This window comes from Patagioenas fasciata, chromosome 2, assembly GCF_037038585.1.
Source record: "Patagioenas fasciata isolate bPatFas1 chromosome 2, bPatFas1.hap1, whole genome shotgun sequence".
In the NCBI taxonomy this organism is placed as follows: domain Eukaryota; kingdom Metazoa; phylum Chordata; class Aves; order Columbiformes; family Columbidae; genus Patagioenas; species Patagioenas fasciata.
The window spans coordinates 147,252,196-147,277,441 of NC_092521.1; the positions used below are offsets into that span (position 1 = coordinate 147,252,196).

General features: G+C 41.1%; 1 protein-coding gene across 2 annotated transcripts in view; it reads right to left on the reverse strand.

Moving 5' to 3' along the window:
- Nucleotides 1-25,246, reverse strand: part of RSU1 (Ras suppressor protein 1) — a 104,883-nt gene that overhangs the window by 16,219 nt on the left and 63,418 nt on the right. The window lies entirely within an intron of this gene.

Below are 25,246 nucleotides of genomic sequence, written 5' to 3' on the forward strand. Positions count from 1 at the left end.
ACTACACAGTTGTTTGGTGACCAGATATTATGTGATGGAGGCATGGGAAACCCTAGCCAGAGGAAAAAGAGAAAGAAAACAAATCCATTAATTTTTGTAATTAAAAAAACCTCACACAAATTAGATGGTATGAATCAGAAGGCGTAATTACACAAGAGGGTCATGGACACACGTTGTGGAGAAAACCTCATCACTCAGAGCCCACAGAAGCTCAGGTAAAGCTGACATAGAGTGGCGAGGAACCAGCACAGTGAAAGGGAGAGCCACAGAGCAGGGCCCAGCTGGGATCTCCTGCCAAAAGGCATTAGATCCACCTGTAGAACACCTTTGTAAGAAAACTGGCAGATATTCAGGGTAGCCTGGTCAAAACAGCTGCGCTGCGGGACTGGTGACCTGCGAGTATAGCAGGGCAGTTTTCATCCCTGGATGTTACGATTGTTGGCCAAGTGGTATTTCTTCATTTGTTTGTCTATTATAAGATAATTTCAAGACACTGGATTATTTGACAAATTCCAACATTTCAGGGAATGTTCTAGTCAATGGCAATGTCATATTGATTTTGGTGAAAACAAGAAAATGAAAGGCGAAAGGTACCTATAAACACAGGGCTCGTGATTGACATCTTGCAATCAGTTAGCAGGTGCAGCTGTTCCAGCCACCCAAATCTGTGGAGAACTGCCTATAGATCAAAGAGTGGATGGCTGACCATCTTCACCAGCACTAATGATCTTCCCCTTTCCTCCATATCCTTGCAGCACTGGCTCCCAGTACAGTTTAGAAATGCTGACACCCAGAACAAATTGCCTCAGGGAAAGAAAAAAGAGCAAGCTAGGGAAAGGATGTAAGGAAGGAAGGAAGAACTATGAGGACAAGACAGGGATGAAGAGACACACAAAGTTTCATTTATGGAAAAGCAGCTGACTTCTGCATGGGAAAAAGAGGACAACACCAGTATATTGCAAGAAACAGACAGGCAGTTCTCGCTTTGGTGAAGAAAGGGAGCATGGAGCGAATGAAGGAACAGATGAATGTTCAGACCATGTGAATCCAGGGAGCCTTTATGGCAATGAACAGAAGGACATGGGGCATCCTTGACTGACGCAAGGAGCATATTCTTCAAATACTGTGCAAGTTCTCCTTAGTCTTTCACCAAGATCAAGCACACTCAGCATGAGCACAGACTGCAGCAGACCCTTTCCCGTTTAAACATACATGGTTCTTGTCACTTCTTCACATCCATCTTTCGGTCACATCAGCTCCGTTAATTAAAAAATAAAAGTTGCAAAAGGGAAGTATTAACATACCCAATGCCAAGGACATTAATTTTAAAAACTCTATTTACTTTATATCAGAGCAGTCATATATCTTGATCTTGAGCAGTTCTTAGCCTTGTCTAGATTCTGATTGTATCCTATAGAGACAAACTCTGCCCTGACACTCCTTCTTGCCCATGATTGATTCACTTGACATCTTTAGTACTGCACCCACTTGATGGGCTTCATGTATTTAGTAAGACAATAATTCTTATTCAAGCAAAAATGAGTTTTTTAGTGAAAATCCTGGATAGTGACTTACTGTGAAGTACAGACACAAGACAGCTCAAACTACCTCCTTGAAGAGAGAAGTCACCTGGCTCCAAACGCAACACTTGGCCTCATGCTTTGTGACAAATTCACAGCTCCATGGACAGCGTGGGTGGGTCCCCAGTCTCGAGGGATCAGCACTAGGTGCAGTGAGCTGCCTTCGAGTACCACTCAGCATCTGGCTTTGAAGACCCACGTTATGTCCTAACTGTACAGATGCAAGACTCTAGGCAAGAAACTCATACAGGCACCTCGCCTTCCAAATCTGCTCCCCAACACAAACCAATCACAGATATCAACTCTGCATTTTCCCCAATTCAAGAAAAAAAAAATAACAGAGAGCACAAAACTACCACTGAAGCAAAAGGAAGAGGTCAGCCCATGGCTATTCTTCATAGTTTTTTTTCATTTGCCAAGAGAGCTAGGCAGCCAGTGCAGGACAGCCCCTGCAGCCTCTGGGGTGTGAGGGTGCTGTTCTCCTGGCACGGAGCATCTGGGAATTCTCTCCATCGCAGTCACTGTTAGAACTTCACCAAATATTTTTCAAGACCAGGAAAAGAAGTAGAAGCCAATCGATAACATGGGAATAACTTGCATATGTGAATAAAGTGTGGGTTTATTTCCAGACCAAGGGGAGTACATCCCCATCAATTCCAGTCGGGACTGCAGTTGCTCGCTAGGAGATGCCAGGCATTCTTGGTGCCCTCAGACCACATTATTGCTCACCTGCCCAACAGGACTCTCAGGCAGATGTCACATGCTAAGTTATCATTTCTGAGGTCTCAGCTGATATTCTTTTCAAAGCTCCTCTGTTCCCCACTTTCTCAGTACCTATGGCAATCCCCACCATCCTGCAAACAGCACCATCCGCCGTGGCGCTTGCTCTGCACTCATTCATCTGAGCTGGTTTATTGCCTCTTTTCCCTGTATGACTTCTGTAAAACCCAAGTTTTTCTCCCTGCTGATGTCTCCACACCTTTGGCAAAAGTCCACTGCCCCGTTCCGCACACCCACAGCTGCCCCAAGGACAGTCCCACTCTGGACTAGGTAAAAGAGCCAAGACCAAACACAGAGCAAATTGTGTATTTCCAAGCAGACTGGAAGCAAACTGAGGACCTTCTCTTAACATTCCTGGTTCTTGTGAACATCTTTTCCTTTTAAAAGCTGTCCCTGCTCAGTAAAGGCATTGAAGATCAGCTGTAGAGAGTCAAAAAAAAAACCAAACAGTGAGGCAAGTAGAAAATAGCAGGGCTTTCCTTTGATCTAGATTTTTTCCCAGGATATATCTTCCTTACTTGCTATTTTTGTTAATTATTCCTATATGTTATTATTCCTCACATTACACCCATTCTGTATTTACGTGAATTCTGGCCTGGGAGAAACAACAAGATTTCATTTAACTTGATTCTGTTCTTACTGATTTTTTACTACATTCTTGAAATATTCTTTCAGTACTGGTAACTTCGGATCAGATATTCTCACATTCTCACAGCCTTTCTCAATATATTTTTTTTTTTTTCTAATATTTTTAGTAAGGAGGGGAATATACTTGTGGTGTATTTTTTAATTCTGCCAGAACAATGAAGAACAGGCCAGGGGTTCAGAGCTTCAAAATAAAATAATCAGCACATAAAATAAAAACAGCTTGAAGGAAGAAAGACACTTTTTGAAGGAGTCTTCCATAATTGTTGCAAAAATTAGTTTACCAGTACTGCTGTTTACGTGTACGGGGATAAAAACTACACACGCTACAATGGGAGATCTGTAACTTCTCTCAATACATGGCAGAAAACAACATTTTCTTTCAAAAGGAAAAAGTAATTTTTGTTGAGGCAGTATATAATTTTCCACACACAAATGTGTTCATCCAAACCCAACCTACATGTCTCTGTACCTTATGCTCAAATTTTCTCTCACTGCATTCAATACATTAAGTGCTGCCTAACTCCTACCTCCTGAATTCAGCAAAAAAAATATCATTTTTTCCTTTAAAAAATCCACCCTTTGAAATAGAATGTATTTTTATTGTTATAGCCTACAAGTTAGAGGCTGGAAACAGCCATTAGTTAACAACCTACCCATTACCCTGTGAAGTGTTAACAACGTACACCGTTGCTGTAAGGAAATTGCCCAAAGAAAAGGGCAGGGTAGCTCCCTGACCCTCTCTTCCAGAGAACAAAAATGTCCCAGGGGGCTATACCCCTCAAAAAGCCTTGTCTTTTATCCTCCCGTGCTGGCCAATCTTTGCTAGCCGGTAAAGGGAAGGGTGGGCCACAGCACAGCCAGGGTGCAGCATCCCTGCACGCACTCACATCGCTCAGCCTCCAGATCACAGAAGCACAGAATGCTAGAAATTGGAAGGGACCTCAAAGGATCATCTAGTCCAATCTGCCGGAGCAGGAACACCTAGATGAGGTCACACAGGAATGTGTCCAGGTGGGTTTGAATGTCTCCAGAGAAGGAGACTCCACAACCTCCCTGGGCAGCCTGTTCCAGTGTTCTGTTACCCTCACTGTGAAGAAGTTTCTTCTCATTTTTAAGTGGAAACTCCAGTTTGTATCCATTACCGCTTGTCCTACCGTTGGTTGTCAGCAAGAAGAGCCTGGCTCCATCCTCGTGACACTCAGCCTTTACATATTTATAAACATTAATAAGGTCAGCCCTCAGTCCCTCAGCCTTTCCTCATAAGGGAGATGCTCCACTCCCTTAATCATCTCCTTTGCCCTGCACTGGACTCTCTCCAACAGTTCCCTGTCCTTCTTGAACTGAGGGGCCCAGAACTGGACACAATATTCCAGGTGTGGTCTCACCATGGCAGAGTAAAGGGGAAGGAGGACCTCTCTCCACCTATTAACCACCCCCCTTTTAACACACCCCAGGATGCCATTGGCCTTCCTGGCCACAAGGGCACAGTGCTGGCTCATGATCCTGGGAGCTCTGTCCCTCTTCTGGAGCCACCCCAGCACCCTATGGACAGGGAGATGCTTGAGATGACCCATCATTGTACCGAGCACACTGAAGGCTCTGCATTCCTTCTATGCTTGAGTAATCAAGTCAAAGTGTTTGCTAATTACTCTATTAAGAGAGTGGAGGGGCTGTGTTCAAACTTGCACTTTGCACAGGGAAAAGAGACAATCCAAAATTGCTCAGAATCACTTTGAAGCCTGCTAATACAAGCTATGATCCTAAAATCATACCATTCAAATAATTCAAACTAGTCACAGGATTTAGCAATACAGTGGTATTAAAGGAAGTGCAGTGTACCCGAAGTAAACAGTGAGAACCAAAATCACACAAGGAAATCCAGAGTCCTAAGAAAAGGACAAGCAAGAAAATACAACTTGGTTGTGTCTTTCACATTTGTCCATCATCCCTCTACTCCACCTACTGACTGGTGAGGGAAGGAAAAGACAGCCAATATCCTTTTATTTTCTACCCTTTGATTATTTGGCGTCCTTGATTTCTGCTTTTACTAAATTCTCCATTTTTCTGCTATTGCTGCACTTCTTCCCTATCTCTTCCCTTTGCCTAATCAGCTGATTCTCCTCATTTATCTTCCCTGTCAAGAATCTTGGCTCTTTCCATTTCTCTTCCCTATCCAGCTCGTCAGCCTTCTCCTTCTTGCTGGTTTTCCTCCTGTACCACTTTTATTCATCCCTCCTTCCTTCCTTTTTTTTTTTTTTTTTTTAAATACAGAATACTCATCTTTCCATCTGTGCTCCCTTTTTGCCTCTCAGGTGGTTGCATCTGAATAGGAGTCACTCTGCTTTAAGACATTTAAGTAGGAAAATGAATGACTACTCTTAGTATTTTCCTCAGCAGATGGACACATTGGAACACAGAGTGGATCAGCTATAACATGTTTTTGGATATTTCCCTGGATCATTAAAAAAAATATTTTAAAAGTATTTTAAACGTATTTAATATGAAACATCTCATATAAATCTTCAGGGGAATTGCAATAAATTCCATTTCTTCCTTAAAAAGTAGGCATGAAATAAAAGTTATTACTGACATCTGTCATATTTTAAATTCCTTTATAAAATTTAGTAGCGACAGCAACAGATGTAGCATAAAACACTGTGAAACGATCTCCCTAATAGAGCATCCTTTAAGGAAAGCAGCTTCATCATTGACAGTCATTTAGTAACACAGGAGGCAGCTTCCCAGAAGATATTTGCTGCTATTATATTAGCGGTAATTAAACTATAAGGTGATTTATTTCTTTGCAGTCATGTAATTGAACTTTCTAAAGCCATTAATGATACCTTATGAAAGTGTCAGCAGATACGGAACACGATTATCCTCAGCAAAACTGCATTTACAACACACAGAGCCACAAAAATTCTACAAAATGCCATTTGTTGGCAAAACATTAATATATTAAGCCACAAAGGACAGTGCACTTAGGGTAGAAATGCTGTCATCACACGTATATCTCTTCTTCCCCCTTCCCCCAGCTCTCCCTCCTCTGTGATTGACAGCGATTTTCTGAGAGTAGCCATTATCTCCAGGCAAGAAAATGTGTGTACATAAAAAACAGTTTTACCTTAGTCCTTTTGCAGCACTATTGATTACTAAAGGAAGCTGTAGGCAACAATATATGTATATATTTAAAAGAAAAATGTGTATTTGAGAGTAAAAAAACCCCTATATGTAGAAATTCAGAGGAATATCAATGTCTCACGTATTTTATCCGCTATATTAACTAATCCAGCAAGAAGATCCTTGGTCTGTCATTTGCTGATTGATGAGCACCGAGAGCTGAGACCTGAGCACGGCATTTTATTGCTGAAGACATTTTCATCTGCAGCCAAATCACCAGGGAAACACTTTGTCAAACAACTTCATTCTGCAGGGAGACTTTGTGACAATATTGGCAACTTAAGAATTTGTTCTGGGTTTTCCAATAGCATCTACCTGTCCATGCTGAGAAATATTTACAGTAGCACTGCAATTCATGCAGATGTCCAGCTTAAGACTTGGGCACAAGTGGTTCACATTTCATTGCAACAGTATGTAAAAAAACAGATGCTCACAAGCTATATTTTTTTCTCTATTTAAAAAAAAAAAAAAATCTATCCATATAAAAATGATACAATATATTTTTTGCGGAATTTAATACCAGACCCCTGTACTCTCATAATAACAACTGATCTTATATTGAGCATCTGCAGGGCTACAAATTGTTACTTGTTTTCAAGAGCTCAAGTACCTCTTTCACCCCTTTTTTGTTTTCTTTTGCAGCCAGCAGTACTGAATCTCACAAAATGCTGTGAACTGTTATACCATTAGGTTAGGCAAGATGTTGAGCTTCCAGCAGGACACATGGGTTAATTTATTCACACTTATCCTCTTGCTGCTCCCAAATTGCTAAGGAATCCAGGAGTCCTGCTGATTGTCTTGAAGCTTCTAATTATTTTTTGTGTTGGATGAAATTCCCACATTTCACAATTTTTTACTGCAATGGCAGCAAAAGTGACCTACTATGAAATTTTCTCAGCTGAGTAAAAGGCATTTGACATTCTCAATGGCTTGGCTACGCTGTCCACAAGGGGCTAAACCTGACGAATCTGGAAACAGGTACGCCCAATCAAAATTTCCATATAAAATTTATGTACAATGTCTTTGTCCATAGAGGAGAAAGAAAACATAAGAAAACAAACAAATGGCCAAACAGGATGGTTAAAACTCCCTGGCACGTGAGGGAGCAGGGGAAGCGAGGAACGTTACTATTTCCTCCGCAGATACAGACGTACTTTAAACGAAGAGGAAGACCAGCGATAAACTCCAGCTCCAGTTCAAGCCGATGGTAAAACTCCAGACCCTTCCATTCAACCAGGTTAGAGTTTCTCCTTGGGATTTAGGCGCAAATCCTCTAAGCCTCATTGATAAGTCTGCACTGTAAATGGGGGGTTAAGCTGAATAATCATAATTTCTCCCAGAGAAGTTTCCATAGGTACTGCAATGCCATTTTATCTGGGCAATCTGCCAGTGGCATTGTTCCACCGACTAATTTAAAGGACAAGGGATCAAGTGTTTAATACTAGCTGCCAGTCAGCTTGCAAATGAAAAAGCTTTCATCCGGCACTGAGCATCCATTTCCACAATTCCTGTCGCCACAGGATCCACTTAAACCCCCACTGCTGCCGATCTTCCTGATGCTGGCCTTCAGAAACACACACAGAAACTCGCTTCAAAAAACCCCACACCATGCCACATGTATACCAAACAAAAATAACATGCTGAAATATGCTCTGCGCAGGTTATTACCAACTTCATTACCTTTTTAAAGCTATGAACACATTTTAATAGTTCGCTCTTACGAAACACATTTCTCTATGTCACCTACTCTTAACGTGAAACCCTCAGATCAATCCCACCTCAGACAAATCACCCCCTTTGTTTCCAGACAAATTTTAGTAGGGATGAAGGGTGAATGATTTGGTGTGAGATTTAAAAACTGCAACTCCTCATACCTGCTGTTTTATTTGCTCTTTTTTCATAAAAGCTCAACGAAAAAAACCCCAACACGTTCTTTCCTACACCACAAACAGCTTAGTGAAAACAAGTGGGTGGGTCTTTTACTGGCTAAATTATGCTGTGTGTAGAGCCATGTGCCTAACACTCTTGTCTGTGATAATCTACACATCTTTCTAAATGACAGCTGCGCTCTTCTGACAAAGGAAAAGGTCCCAAGCACTAATCTGCTTTTGCAATGGCTGCTGAAGGGAGCACCCAGCACCCTGTTCGCTTGTCCTTGGTGTGAAAGGCAGAAATGACTCCTCTGGGCTGGGCATCCTCGGTGTGACACTGCTGGTCTTTTCCTAGCAGATCACTTTTGAACACTTTTTTTCTTGGATCTCTGCTTTGCTTTGTGATCTTTGGCTTGTTGATGTCTGGCTGGTTACTACAGCTTGAAAGTTCAAATGGCACACAAATATAATGCTGACAGCAATGTAATAATTCTTACACCCAAGAAGACAGGGCACATGAGGACAGGTTTACTGGACACCTTGTCTCACAGCTGGAAGATGAAGTGCTTTTTCCCTTTCTACCACAACGTATGAATACAGCTTGTTACAGGCACTGCTGCGTTAACGTGACAGGTTTACAACGCCTCGGCTTGCTCAGCAGTAATGATCTTTCAGCATCACTGTCAGATCAATGCATGGCTTTTCTCAGGACCCACTTGCTGGAACAATGGTCAGGAGGGAACATAACTATGCAGAAGAGCATCCAAAACAGTCAGCTCCACCAGAACTGTTGTGGGGCAAGACACTGGACTGTTTGCAAAGTTCTTTGATCCAGCGCGCTGCCAGGACGCGTCCCTGACCCTCCGCAGACCACACTGCAGCGCAGCTTTTCCTCGCGCTACCTGCAATTGTTGAGGATTTTGACCGAATGATCTAGATTTGTTGCAAGTCCCTTCCCGCCACTGAGTGGTAATTTTTGGCAAATGTCTCATCCCATCTGGTCTTTGCCACTGGCAAACAGGAGACAGTGGGAGGCAGTTAAGGTATCGTCCTGAACATACTTTGACAAACTGCAAATGGAAAGAAATGATGCGACATCTCATTACCATAAAAACATGCTGTTTTTAACTCTCTCCTAAACACAAGTGTAGCTACATGTAGCTTGATCACGAAGACCTGTTAAAAAACAGAAACAAAACACAACACCCAAGAAATTACAGCTCGGCTATTACTGTTGGGTAACGAGTCATTTCTTACAGAGCCTGTACAGCAAGTTCTTCATTTGAGACAAAAAGGTGCTTGAATGGAGGGGGCAAATGAGAAGAGTTTTGATTCTTTTTCATTTATTTTTTAAACTTGACACTGTTGTAATCTAACCTGGTGAAACTAAGTTTCAATAACAATATGGTCTTTTTCTTTTACATTTAAGTCAGTAAATTTTAATCATCTTGCTCTATTCAGGAGGATTAGCTGTGAACAGCATTGCTCTTAGTCTAAATGAAGTTGAGAAGGTAAATTATTCAGAGCTATCTTACTCACAGACGCAGGCCATAAAAATAAGAAATCATTTCTTACTTCAAAATTATTTTTTTGGACAGTGGAAAGTCTATCCCACAATTTGGAGGCTGTTTATCAAGGAATATATCTTTTTCACAACTCAGAATTTCTAATGCAAAAACACATTCTTTCCACATGTCAAACACGAGGCATAACACTGAAGGTGCCTGAGGACCGAACGCGGTCTCGTCAAAGTGATGCTGCCTCTTTCAAACCTGCCTTCTCTAAGATGGAAGACACAAATACCTCACCAAACCATGCTAACATTGCTTCACCTCAGGAAGCTGAACCCCAGCTTCTCAAAGAAATATCGGAAGACTTCTGCTATGGACTTATCACCTAATAACAAGCTTTAGAGCACAAATGCTAGTTTCACCTAAAATGCATCACTTTAGACATAAACAAGGCAGCTTTAAAATAATTCAACAGGAATGTACATTGCTATTCAGTGCACATGCTCTCTTAATATTATAATTTCCCATCCTGATCAGTTTTAAAATCAAGCAAAAGCTGGAGTGCTGGATGGCAAGAGCAGCCAACAGCAAGAGGAAAAGACCGATGCCGGTGCCATCTCCTCGCTGGGTCCCATCGCCAGAGCCGCTTACACAGTTATGGTCATAGTGGAGTAACTGCAAATGCTGCATTTTCAATCCTGCTTCAAAACTGTTATTTAATCCCTAATGTATTGCTGTCTCCATCTGAACACCAGAAATAGTATGAAATTAGGACTCAGTACTTATTCATGAGAACAAATTTAAGCAATTCTTCTTTTCAGGATTAGAGGTTTGATTCTCCTCTTGCTCGCTCACACACAGAAAAGAAGGAATTTTGCTGAGGTCAGTGTCAGTGCAGGCAAGGGACAAGTCATTCCTTGACCACGGGTCTGTACTGAAAGGGAAGAAACAACTCCCAGCCAAGGCAGCACAGACAACAGCAAGCACTGAAGAAGCAGAGCTATGCGTTTCAGCTGCACAAGACTGCTGAGCCTTATGTTGTTGTATCTTCAGAGTTATTCTTAGTTGCTAAAGCCAGCTCGAATACATCCTGGCATGCTGAGGATCAGGTTTTGAAGAACAGACAAAAGCAACATTTGAAGTACGCTCTGTTTACGACCATAGTGCTCATCCTTGCTAGGGGCAAGCTGGGACGGCATGATGAATCTTTGACCTCTCATGTCCATGGACAATCCTTCCACAGAACTTTAGGAGCTTACGAGACCATAGATTTACACTGCGTATGTTTTTACATTTTATCCTTTTCTTACATTCCAAGGCAAAAGATCTAACCTTTTGCATCAACTGTCACGACTACACTCAAGAATTCAAAGGATGGACTGGCTATAGTGATAAACAAACAGGTCCACTGATGATTCAGAAATATTACCCACAGAATCAAGTCACACTGGTAACACATACAGTGAGCGAACACACCAGCAGATTAGATTAAAATCCACTGAAATTCCTGCAATGAGGTTTAAATTTAATTAACAGGATACGAGATTCAGATGGACAGACAGGAACAAAACAAGACAAAATGAAATGAAACCTTGGACACCATGGAAAAGAGCTGAAATAATAAAAAAACCACACATGGATATTTTAGAGACAAGAGTATTAATAACTGTTTCTATATTCCTTTTACTTCCCTGTGAGGGAACACTTGTTTCTGTCCTCCCTGTGACAACTTCTTTGACAGACAAGAGTACTCTTCAGCTCCATAAGGTACCAACTTAAACTGCCTCTTAGGAAGGCTCAAACACCAGGGAGTACCACAGAGTTCGGGCAGAGCCAAACCTGAAATCCCCTATCAAAACCTGGACAACACACACCACAGACTCACACCTACTGGCAATCAGCCAGATGACGGAATCATTATGTTTGCAAGAAATTCAATCCAGAAATACAAAGCCAGGATGATAGTACAAAGAAACCTGTCAACCCGGCAGACAATACATTTCAGAATCAGAGGAGTGACATGGCAGACAAGCCATGCGGAGCAGCACAGCAAACAGCGGCAGCTGGACAGCCAGGACCACCCCTGGGGATCTGCCAGTGAAATAACACGTAGGGAACAACCCTTCCCATATCTGCTCTCACTCTCCTCTGGGAATGACTCATTTTTAACTTGATGGCATCTGAAGAAATCCCACCAGAACAGAAGAAACTTGTTTTGCAAGGTTTAAAAGCCATTCCTGCTTTAAGGAAAGGAAAGTATAAGGGGCCCTGGATAATACAATAAAAAATGAATGCAGAACTCAGTTGTACCAGTCTCTATTTAGGAAGAACTAGCAACTTTGTCTTGTAAGACTCCATGGTCAAATGAGTTCTGACCTCAGAGGACACAGCTGACCTTGAGTATTAGATCTATCACTAATACACAGTGATGCACCTAGGCAACTTTTTAAATCAGCCATGCATCCCCAGAATACAGGAACTCAGCGACTGTAAGCTGGAAAGAAGTGGGATACAGAAGGTCATACTGGGTCAGAGGATTTGTCACTAGAAAGACCCCTTTGAGACTGGATCTACATAGTATGAAGTAGACTGCTGGAGCACCAGCACATCTAATAGATCTAAGCAACCCGTGAGCGCTGAGGAATGCAAAGAGAGGTTCTCCTCCACACTGCATCTGCGCGCTGAACTGCTGGGGCTTTAAAACAACATCTCTCCTGTGCCTGCTCAGCCTGCTCCCTAAACCACCCAGTAACTCCACTGAAACAGGTCTTCCCTCCTCTGGGTGGCCATCATGTTTTCTTGGAATAGACTCAGGAAATTTAAGTGCGATGCTTTCCATCACTTCTTAAGTTCTTACCTCCTTTAATTTGGCAAGCCTATGGCATTATGTGAAGGGACCTCAAAGGTTAAAAACGCAGCTTCTAAATTATCTGGATCATGCCTTTGCTGCTTGAAAATAAGCATCTTTTCTTCCTGGAGAATTACTTTTCTCCCTTGCTTGGCTGCTACAGCATGTAAAAACTGCCAGGAACACCTGTTGGGGAAACTAGCAACTGCCTCTCAAAAATTCAGTGAAATTACCACTCTGCTGCAAAGAGGATTTTCTAAAAGCTGGCTATTTAGGCCGCTTCCAGCCTGCACGAACACTCTTCTCCAGCAAGAAATGCAAGAAATTCTCTACATCAGGATTTCATCTGTTTCTCTGAAACTGCCCAATCAGTACTTAAGAATGAGGTAATTTTTTAATCAAAAGCCTATTCTGTGGGCTGTCTGCCCTCAGGTCCATCTCATTCATCTCTCTGGACATGGGTTTCAGTTTTGTCCTCCAAAGAGGCTAACAGATTGCTGTAATTGGATGGCCCCAAGAAAAGCGCCTCAGGCATTAGCGCAGCTGAAACAGAACTCAGCCCATGCTCTGAGCAATGAAAGATTTCCCCCTTATTAAATATTGCTAACAATATGTTTTAAGGTCTTCAGGGGAAAGTATGATCTCAAGAGTTAATTCACTTGTGTCTCGCCATGAGGAGACCTTCCCTGGCATTCAGGCTGAAACTGTCCATACCCCACTTGTAGTAAGCCAAAAAATTACTCTGCCTAGTGTATGCATCTTTTAAACATCCATAGACTGTTATGATCCTGTAATTAACTTCCTCCCATTACTGCATTACCTGCAGCTACCACTGCCACAGAAGCACAGCTCCTCATGTGTCTTCTGCTTTATTTGCAAGCCTATCTACTCAATTATTTTCTGAAATTACTTAACGAAAATGCATGAATAAGAAAAGATGTCTTTACTGACCTCTAACCTTATGAAATCTGTACTGTATTTCTCATCGTTAAAAAAGTACACTTGGTTCTGCATTCTTTCTGTGTTTTGTTTTGGGTAGGAGGATGGAACCAAGTTACAACTATCCCACTGTAATTACAACAAGCAGAAAACTAATCAACTAATCATTAATAGTCAGTTAAAATGGACATGTTTGAACAACATGCAAAGCCATGTGAAGGATCATCTTTTCAAAAGCATATTTCTGTAAGTGAAAAACTCATCAAGTGTCACATATTCCATCACAATTAAGTCTTCTTTAAGTTTCAATCTGAATATGACTTATGCCTTTTAAATCTCAAAAGAGTTGAAATGTCCATGTAGAATTGGTGAATATTTATTGAGAGTCAGCATAATACTGAATAGTTAAACAAGGGTAAGTACGTATGTGCAATCCTCTGTGATGGCTGTGAAAAAGGAACTGTGAAAACTCTTAACTACCAAATCAGATTAGACTTTTCAGTATTATAAGATAAACTGAAGCCTTCCCCATTAAAAACAAAACAAAACAAAACCCACAATGGAATATATAAACTCTGCACTGACAAAAGCTCAGTTGTTATCTGTTGATACCACTCACAGATAAAAAGGGTGCCTGGGATGGTCCAGCATCACACAACAGCAACCTGCGGCGCACAGAGCACAGCGAGTAACTCCCACAGCACCCAACACGCTGAATCGAAGATGATACATCTGGACAATACCAGTTAAATCCATAAATACGGTGACTCACTGAAAGGATAATAAGATATCATCTCTTATTGAATCGGGATGTTCAGTGATGGATACCCTAAAGAATGATGGATATGCTTCAGTTAGAGGGAGACTTTCTGCTAGACATCGGGATATCAGAGGCATATCTGAAAAAAATATTTACAGCCTTCAGATGAAACACAAATATTATATCAAAAGCATCTGCTACATCATTTAACCTAGGCAAAGATATAAAAACACTTTAATGTGTCATCTTTTAAAAGCAGGTCTTCCAGAAAAATCCAGTTATCCAGAATATGTTTCTTCTATTTCATGATGCTATGTTTTGAAACAATGCATTAATCAAAGTTGTTTCCAAGAAGTGGGGTTTTTCTTCTTCCTTTCCTTTTTTAGGGTTGGAACAGATTAGCGAGGTGAAAAGGACAACAGACCCATTCATTAAACTGCACAGACATACATACTCTTTTACATATAGACTGTCAAGAAAGCAAAAAAAAAAAAGATCACCATCACTCAAGGGTGGAAAAAAAAATAATGGGAAGACTATCGAGAATTCCTGTTTTAAAGGCACCTGAATTACCTGTCACACCAGAACACTATTCTGCAGATCTCTGAAAGGTGTTTGTCACCGAACAGATTCACCAGAGTTACTGAACCAATTCACACAGGAAAATGGTTTGAACTGGTAGTGCCTAAAATACTGGACTGTAATTGGCCCGAAAGGAAGAAAATATTTGCTCCAAGTTTGAAGTGTATAAGACATGGGGGCAGAAGATAAAAATAAAAACTTTCTTAAAAATATTACAGCAATCAGCTAGGACTGCTATATGAAGCACAGGAGAGAGGTCTCTGAGAGCAGAAGTGCTGGTGAAACATCTGTCCCACATGAAGCCCTGCTCCCCGTGACATTTCTGTGTGCTGTTATTCACATGCCAAGAAATACTTGCAGCGCACTGAACTAAGGGTGCTTATTCGGGAGGGAAGACTTAATGACAAATGTTATTTCTGCAAGAACACATCCTCTTTAAAAATGCCATCTTTAAATCTAACTACAGATCTAATATATTTACTAGAAACTCTGCTTGAAAAACCTGTGATTTCCCAAAGCCTTGCTTTATGATTGCTTCTCAGACGTTTTTCAGCAGGTTCTAAAATAGCCTGGCGGCTTCTTCCAACATAACAACTAAACTTATCTCCCAAAGCAACAAAAAATATAACCAATAGATAAAAGCACTTTATCTGACTTTAAAAATACTGTTGTTGGAGTTACAAATCCAGGAAATGTAAATAAGAAGTGGGGCCACTAGGTGTTGTTAAAAGAAAACTATTTCATGTCATTATATGGTTGTTTTGAAGCTTCTATAACTCAGTCAAAACAGAGCGTAGAGATTTTATGGGTAGAAGAAAAATATTTCTTAAGTTCTAGGTGTTTCACAACTTGCCTAAAAAACCATATGCATGCTGAACATGTGTGAAAATAAGACAGATGAACGCCCCCTATACTCCCCAAGGTGCAGATGACTGTTCCAACCAGTCCGAGATTTGATGAACGAGTCACGGGCACGCTGGGCTGTGGATTTACAGCTCATGAGCTGCTCCTGATGGAGCTGCCCACATACATCCTCCAGTCATGCAGCAAGGACAAGGCGGCTTTCGTTGAAGCGGTAAAGCACGTTTGCCCCAGGACCCAAGGGCACATTTCGGCAGGTCTTGGGGAGCAGCTGGTGAGCTGGAAGTTGACTTGACCATGCATCTCACCCTTGCTCTGAGCCTCAGCATGGAAGAAAGGGCAGGGAAGCAAACTTGTAGCAGCTGAGGTCTTAAAAATAGCTTCCAGCCCCAAAAGCTGAACCGGACCCGAATTAATCTCAGCCTTTCAGGCAAAGTGAAAGTTACAGAGCAACTCTGTGTAGAGGTCAGTAACCTTGCACAAGTGGCACGTCAGACTGCAATACCCAGCCCACATCAGCAGAAAACCAACAGGTACCAGAAGACGTCACCTCAGAGGAAAACAGGGCTCACCTTTTACCAGCAGTATCTATTCTTTGTGGAGGAATCAACCCTTCAGACACTGGCACTTGCTCCCCAGTAAGCTGTTGAGACACTACTTCTCTGGGACACCTCTCGGCACCTTACAACCACTAGATCCTCTTCTACTAAATGTCCCTTGAAGTACGTGGCTCTCTTTGCAATTTACTCTGACACAGCCTACTTGAAACATGACCAACATAACAAGAAGGTGTATGGACAAGAGGAAGAACAACCCATACCAAGGGTACTCTCAAGCCCCAAGTCTCAATGCATCTCATCTTTGTTATGTGTCACTCTCTCCTCCTGTCACCCACAGGTGACTTCTGCACAAAACTTTCCTCTAACTCACATCTTACCTATACTACTGAAGAACAGTTTTTCTGCCCACAAAGCTTTAGGTGGATCCATCTCCAATAACCTGAATATTATGCATTTACCCAGAAAATGAGTACTCTGCCTGCATGCAAGGAATCTCCAGGAGACTGAAATGCATCTCCTTTCCACAGGCAAAAATTACACCTGAGACAGGTGCCTGGCTCAGTTGATGGTGCGTGTTATGGACCACTGTTTCTACATACACAAGAGATTTCTCTGTCAGTACAGAGGCTGCTTATAAGCTGCTCTGCAGATACATATTGCAACATCCCACGATCATCCAAGCCAATGTTCCCATTCTGTCCGGTCCATGCACCCCAATTTCCATGGGAATAATGATTAAGAGGATATGGAGAGAAGTGGTCCTGCCTTGTGACAGCAGCTGAAAGAGCTGGGACACACAGCTGGACGGGGAACCTGGACGCTCAGGTAGCACTTCTCTGACACGCTGGTCTGCACGTGTCCATGCTGCTGCCACAGGAATTAAACAGCAGAGATTTTCACAAGCAATGTGTTCCTACTACCTGAACCCTTAATATATATATTTCTCAATGACCTTAGAAGCAAGAGGAACAGACTGTCGCATGAAAAATTTCTTCGTACATATTCTTTTGTTGCATCCTTTTGGCAGCACTGTGTGCTATGGACTGCAGGACTGGATGAGCCTTTTTTGACCCAGCACAACCATTCACTCCTGTGGCAGATCCTCCTCTTCTAGTAATCAGTTTCAGAGAAGTCCTGACCTGGAGTCACACCGTCTTCCACCAGTTTGCATAACTGCTTTTGGAACAAGTTTATGCTCACCATCTCTGCAGCTGAATGATATGATAAAACCAAACCACCTCCCTCCTTCCTTGTGTTTGTTTTACATCTGTCCCAGATTATTTCTCATAATTCTTGGATTATGAGAAATACTGAGTGAAGTTCCTTATTCATCTGTATCATACCACTTATTATTTTACAGCTCTCTAACATATCCTGGTTGATCATTTCCTTTCCAGGATGGACAGTTCAAGTCTATTTCTGCACATTCGTATTTCTTGTCATATATTTCTCTATTGCATACAGAGTTTTCCAATATGACTTATCTCAATTAACTTAAATGCCTTCGTTCCTAACTAGGTAAAGCTGCTGAAAGCCTATAAGCTCTGAATCTGCAACCCTTCAACTATTTCTGCTATAAATCTGATCCAAAATTGTAAATTTTGTTTTGTCACCCAATGGATTGATTTTTCACTGTTCTTTTCTGTATAAATCCAGGCTGAAGAGATTTTGTTACAGTTTTACAGCTGTGTACTACAGAAATCACTTTTAGATACAGGTATGCATAATCTTAACCTAATAAATATTTTGAAAGTTACAGAATAAGAGACATTGTTTTTACAGGCTTCGACTGGCACAATGACTTTTAAGACAAAAAATGTTATTTTTACTATGACTGCTCACCTAGAATACAATTTCTGCCCTACAAAATCCAACAGAAAAAAAGAGAGAGTTAAGAGTTCCTGGTTTTTTTGTCTTTTTTTCCTTTTTCTAAATTAAACAAATCCTTATGTGTCATGATCTCCCTGCTGGGCGCTTCTGGGTCGTGCTGCCCTTTCACTCAGGAACAGACTCCAGCCTTTGCTGTGAAATAAACAAACAAAAAGTATTTCCCAGAGGAATAATTTTATCCCTCTCTAGGTAAGGCTTTCCCCCATCTTTACATTCCCATATTACTCTTGAAAGACACTGGCAGCAGACTGAAGGCTCTGTCACACAAAAATTACATCTACAGAGGACAGGCATTCAATCTTGTAACACTTCCTTCTGATCGGATACAATTTTTGCAGACCCTCTCCTAAAAAGGTGTTTTTCTCCTTTTGATTGGTTTCATCTTTTGGCAAAACGAGCCTCACGATTTCAAAGGAGGATTGTGAGTGAGATGGTTTATCAGAGAGGAAAATGGTAACTACTGGCTTTCTGACTGTCAGGAAAAAGCAACACAATTAAAACATTAGCCATTCCCTAGTGAACAGAAAGGCTACAGGAGACAAGTATTTGACAGAGTATCTGCTAAGACTAAAACCATAACTCTACCTTGTTAGAAGTTTTACAAATAAAATGAGAGAAAAGCAAGTCTGAAAGGGAAATTGCATTAGGTGGAAAACAGTGTCTCAGGCTTGATATAACACACTTCTGATTGTAGAACTGAACTAGTCCCGTTGCACGTGAAACCCTGCAGTTAAGGACAAGCAGAAATCCTGGCAGGGCTGCCCCAAAATATTCCTGTCCTGTAACAAGAGATCCACCACAATAGAGAACATTTGTACTTCACAGTTTGTACTGTTACTCTGAACATGCTTCACTAACAAATAAAAACACTGAAGAAAAGTTGATAAATTATTAAATTAGTAGCTTTTTTTTTTTTTTTTAATGTAAGGAAGGAGAAATACAACTGAGCAATAAAGAAATCCTGAAATAAATAAATAACCCCCCAACAAGGTAATTAACAAAAGATCATCTCCCTTGGCAACACTGAAAAATGAGAGCAACAGAAGTGCACAGTTTTCCTATGGACAACATATGTAAAATTTAAATTTTATTTTTATATATACTAATTTTAACAAGCATGTTTCCAGGGTAAATAAAATAATGCTGTTCAAAATATTTTACATTTCAAATATATATATATATATATTTTTACTTTAAAACACCCTGACACATTAGTCGAGTTTTACGAGATGGTAAAACACCCCTGTTTGAGCAGAACTACTCTTCAGAGCATTTCTACAACTTCACCTTTGTGTCCAACAACACACCTTTCACTCAAGTCTGACAATCAATGCCTGTTTGGCCATCTTGCTGTTTAGGAGGCTTAATATTATTTTGTGTAGATAACTACGGTCCATACAAATACTTTGTCATTTATTTTGGCAGTGATGTATACAGAATTTACTGTTAGCCACAGCAAATGCTTTTTCTTTTAAAGGAAAACTACAATTGCTTATTTTTGAAGCCCGTATGTTACACCTTTTTGAGCATCTTCAGTGTCACTGTTGCCGAAATTTTCTGCTATTTTTATTTTCTAGTGACAGAATATGCAAAACTGACAAATGTTGTAGAACAGACACATTAATAGTTATCAAAGGCTTCAATTTACAGCAAATACTGACAATTTGCTTTTGCTGCTCATAAACCAAAAATCTAAGAGGTGTAAATAGAGGGAAGGTGGCAACAAAACAGTTAGATAGTTCTTTAAATAATTCTACAAGTAACAGTCATAGAGTAGCACACTTGCTTTCACTGTGTGCATCCAACATCATCAGCTTTATGGATCTTCAAGCAGCCCTTTTAAATGTGGCTTATACAAAAAACTCCCAGGTACCATACACCTAAGTGAACAAAAAAAATCGAAAAGATAAAGTGTAGATTATATTAAAGCACACCTCTTAGAACTGCTGGGCTTTGCTGTCAATTGCTACTGCTCTTCTTTACCAAGGTGGTGCTTATGTTTGATGAAGTGGTATCTCCCACCTCTCCAGCTTCCGTTCCTAAAATGGCTATTTCTCCTTCCTCACTCCCGTCTCTTCCTCCGCCATAAAATTTGAGTAGCAATTACTACTAAGGTTTTTCAACACTCAAAATTTTATATTTATCTTTCAATAACCATATCAAATACTTTATTTCAGCACAGAGGTCTCTGAATCAGATTAATTTTAAGCCCTTTTGTGCAACACTGAGGTAGTTGTCTGAAATGATGAGGATCCCTGGGAGCATGCCACTCTCTCTGCTTCGAGATTGCTAGTCAGATATATAAAACATCCCTAATATTAAATACTGAATTGCTGGCTGTATATCCTGTAAATTAATAATATTAAGGAAGAGTATGAAGGATAAGGAAGGAACGCTTGCCACCACTTCACAGTAAAGACTGGCAGAACTCAGCTAAGTTGAAGAGATCTGTGACACTTACTTTGTACTTGGGATGTTCTGGCATTACTGTACTTTCCTATGCACGTGCTCTGCCCAACCGCCACATCTGCCTGACCTCCACCTCTGCATGGAGGCCAAGGCAGCTGGAACGTGCCGGAGTTCCTCTCACAAGGGACCCGTGGCAGGTCCCTTAGTGGGCAGCATCCCCACTGTGATGGAGCTTCAGGTGTTTGACCTCCCTGCTAGCGAAGAGTACTGGCACAAAAGAGGGCAATTTACTGAGTGGCAGAAGTGAAATATGGAAGACTAAATCATCTTACCCAAGCCAAGATCATCAGTGAACGTGTTGAGTAACTACTGTGTGACTGCAGCATCCTACGCCCCTAACCTGACTAGCGAGCAGTCAAACAAGTCTGATGGCACATTGAGCTTTTTAAGAGATCTCTCCTCATTTCTTCCTTCTAAAACCTTTTTCAACAAGTATATTTTTTTCACATATTCAACTCTAACTGAAAAAAGGCCTCCTTGAAAACCTGTGTTAGTAAGCCCTGAAAATTCTTCCACCAGAAATAGAACAAATTTTGGAGCAGTCAGAATCTGAATCCTGATGCTGTTCCCTCCACAACACTCTGAAGATCTGACCATTCCCCACTGTCCAGATAGCGAAGAGAACCATTTCCCTCTGCATGTGTCACTCCTCTCCAGTCTGTATCAGAGGCTACCAAAATTAGTTTACCCTACATTGTGCTCAATTTTCTGTTTCTCTTTCATTGGTTTTGCTCAACTACAACCTGATACAAAAGGACCACCTTTCCCTCCCCTCCCCCCCCACATCAATCCCATTTCCTCTGCCCTATCAATGCTGGCTTTCTTGTTCCATTTACCCATTTCCTACCCATAGCAAACTCCTGATGTTCTTCCACCAACCCATGAATGGACAAATCTCTCCTGACATACTATGGCAAGGAATTACACCCTTATAACTAAATATTTTCAATTTCATTTATATTGTGAAGCATCTAAACAGTTCTCAAAAATAACCATGAAATTATAAAGCACTTGGGAAACATTTACTCCCTTTAACATTGTTTTGTCTTTCAGACTCCTCAGTTCTCAAGATCAGGAATTGTCTTGTATTTGAGTATTGTCCAGACATTCTGGTAGCATCCAAAACCTAATAATCATAACAGCAATAAAAGCAGTAACACACTTCAGATGCTGTCCTTTGAGATTTCATGTGCCAAAGGGTTCAGCCAATGAATGGAAAAATCCATGTTGCCAGTAATTGCTTTTAGAGTTGGTTGGTTCAACCCCTTTGAAAACGGTGGTTATATTTCCAACCACCGGGTAAACGACCATGATAGAAAGCCCGTTTGCATGATTTTTAGAACACACCAGGACAAACTGATATGCATGATTTGCAAGGCCTACAACATGATGCTTTTCCAGTGCATATGCCAACATTTAAAAAACCCTCTCTTGCAACTCATTATGGGAGCAGGGTATTAGGGAAGAAATCCTAATAGAACCCTGTCTTTTTAGCTGTAACACATTTCAAACTTCTTCCACCACTTAGTCAACAAAATTAGCAATCAGTAGAAATCCTAAAGCGAGACGGATGGTGTAGTTACTGTCAGTAACATATTTCAGAGGTCTGTAACAAATAGCAGCATCAAATGAATAAATAATGTTCAAAGTCTAACAGCCGGCTTCCCTAACAGTGTGAAAATATGTAAATGTTACATCGCTTTACTCTTCAAACTCGCTCTTCTTTCATTCCTCAGAGACTCTTCTGTCAGAATAACAAGCTAAAACCAAAATATGAATGACAAGTGCACATACGTAGCTGATTGAGAACAGAGTCAAACAGTAACCATATTAATCTCATCTCTCAAAGAGGCTGTGTGAATTCCAGGCAGAAATATTGATTTTGATCAAGTCTACTGCAGCATAGATTGAGAATCTGTGTTCAAAATCTATGCAGGAGTGCTCTCTTCCAAAACAGCAACCTTCAGCACTTTTCTTACTTCAATTAGGACACCTAAAATTTTATACTTAGACCTCATTAACACTGTCAAAATCCTCTGATATTCCTATACATCCTTGACAAATATCTAACTTGTGAACTTCCACTATATACATAATCATAGCCTAAAACCATAATAAACTGTAAATGTTATCGGTGACTTTACTCTTGATCTGGATTTTCTCAGTGAAGCAAGTATTCATCAAATAGAAGCAAATTCTTTCTTTAGCGTACTATTGTCATGCTCATTTGCTTGACTGTAGTATTGCAGTGACATTATTACCCCTTGTATGTCCCCAGCGCAGCTCAAGAGTGCCACACCACCCACCCTGTCCCCTTCCAAGTACCATGCACCTGCCATCGTGCTGCAAGATCCTCAACTCATTCCCAGTAACCCATCGCTCCCCTTCCCGCAGATCCCCCCACCAGCTCACAAACCGCCTCACCAGACCAATGCTCCCAAAGCTGCTGTTGATACAGTGGATTACTGGGTACACTGTGGCTCACTTCTGTATCAAAGCGACCGCAGGTACCAGCCAGTCTTGTGTGTTCTCCTGGAACAGCATCAGGAGAGGCTGCTGGGCTCGATGGGTCATGGGTCTAACACAGAAAGTCTTATGTCCTTGAGACACTCATTGTAGAACCTGGGAGTTGAAGCAGTCAAACCACAGGTAAGACTACCCACAAATGAATGATGCTGCAAAGGTTTTATTATGAAAAAAATAATATATTTGTCCCAAAAGGTCAAGAATCATTATTTTATATCTACCTATGAAAAACTCTCAAGCTACTAAATGAAAACTGAAACATTTCATTTAGTAGTTCCATTGTGAGAGGTTAGGGAAGCAGCTGCCTAAACTCCAATTAGTGCCATATCCCATGATTTTCACACACTAATTCACAAAGGCCCATTTTAATTAAAGGAAAAACACCAGGTCACTTTTGTTGGCATCATTAGGTGGGAAAAAACCCCACAACACCCAACAAACCAACCACAACAAAACCCTCAGCAGGCACAAGAAGCTGTTTACCACTCTGCAATGCCATAAATAACAATTACATTAAATTAGACTTTAGGAACAAGGCCTGAAGTTTGAGCTAGTGTTACTTTTACTGACTTGAAAAGTTTCTGACACCGTAATAGCAACAGCATTAAGCATTTCCACCCAATGGAGCAGGTTCATGGGAAAGCAAAGGGTATAATAAAATTGATGACAGTATCTCATAGGCTGCTGCTACAGAAGGACTGACCAAGGGTAGTTATCGGCCCAAATTCTCTATTACGTTGGTTAGAAAAAAGGCTGAAAAACTTTCAGCCTTCCCTGATAAAATGGATGTCATGTTGTTCTGAGAGGAAAAAGGGCTGCCTGCTCTCTGAAGGAAAGGTTAAGCTTTCCAAAGGGTCCATCTTTCATCCCCAAAACAATTGTGCAGACAGTAAACCCTGAGCCTGCCGCCCTGAACCCCACGGGTAGTGGGAAGTGCCACCGCTTGCAGAGACTTAGCAAAGTTAATACCAATGGCTCACTATTAGCCTGTAAGCACATACCCATCACAGTCTCTCCATGGCTTCCAGCCAGTCTGCCTCTTTTTGTGCTGGATACCCAGAGAGAAACTCCTTTCAATTACAAAACTCCCAGAAAGTCCATCAAACATCTTTCACCTACATGACTCATGCTGGCAGAACAGAGGGTGAGGCAGTTCTAAAGCTGTGTGCTTGTCTCAAACCACCGCCCAACCAGAGGTTTAAAAGGTTGGACTGCACAGAGATAAGAGAAAATCCCTTTGCCAACTGTAGTGCAAATATGTTTTCACAGAGCATTTGAGGCACTTCTTCATGTACTGCTCAGTTGCCTGCCTGGGTCACCCCTCTCAAATCAGCCCACAGTTCAATGTTTGCTGCTACCAGGCTCTAAGTTTGGCATCCAGTCACTCACGGTATTTGGCTTGTAGCAAGAACTTGTAGTCGACACCACCTGTGCATTGGTTTCTGTTGCCTCATCACTTTAGAGAAGCACACCTGTATATACAGACCATTGCGACACAATACCCTTGGACTGGGAAGAGGCACAGGGGTAATTTGAGAGAGGATTTTTTGTTCTGCCCACGACACAGTGCAGTTGAATAGTGCACATTTTCACTGTGATCCTGCTGGCTTGAACCAAAGTATCACACTTTCTGCAGTGGAAAAAGACTTTTCACCTATTATTCTGCTGAAAAGTTAACATGGAGAAGGCAGTCCCCAAAACCTGATACAATAGTCCAAAACATCTGAGCTCAGAAATCACATGAGATATCACTATGTAAAGATATTTTACTTAGCTTATGGAAGGGTAAGCTCAGACAGAGACTGGATAGATAGGCTGGCTAAAAAATAAAATAAAATAAAATAATTCCTCTGATTTGTCCTTATAGATGTTTACATTTGGCCAGCAAATCCAGCTACAAACCTCTCCAGAGAGATAAGGTAAAATGCAGTTGCATTTTCTTTCTTTTAGCTTTCCTTAGTTCTCATTCTTTTCTCCCCTTTATTTGCAGCATTATGCCTACGTAAATGAGTTTATTCTTGCAACAGGCTTTCCTGTACCACTTTTTTGATGCTTTGCAAAATCCTCTGATAAACAGAGAGATCCTGCACTTCTCAGGGAGCACAGTTGGAACTGTATCTTTAGTTTGAATGTAAAGCAACTGCCGCACCACAGGTGTTCTATAGACAAACCATGGTCATGGCAACAGTGGTCACAAAGCTATTTGTCATGCAGATTTTGTCATGGTTAGTTTCTGAACTT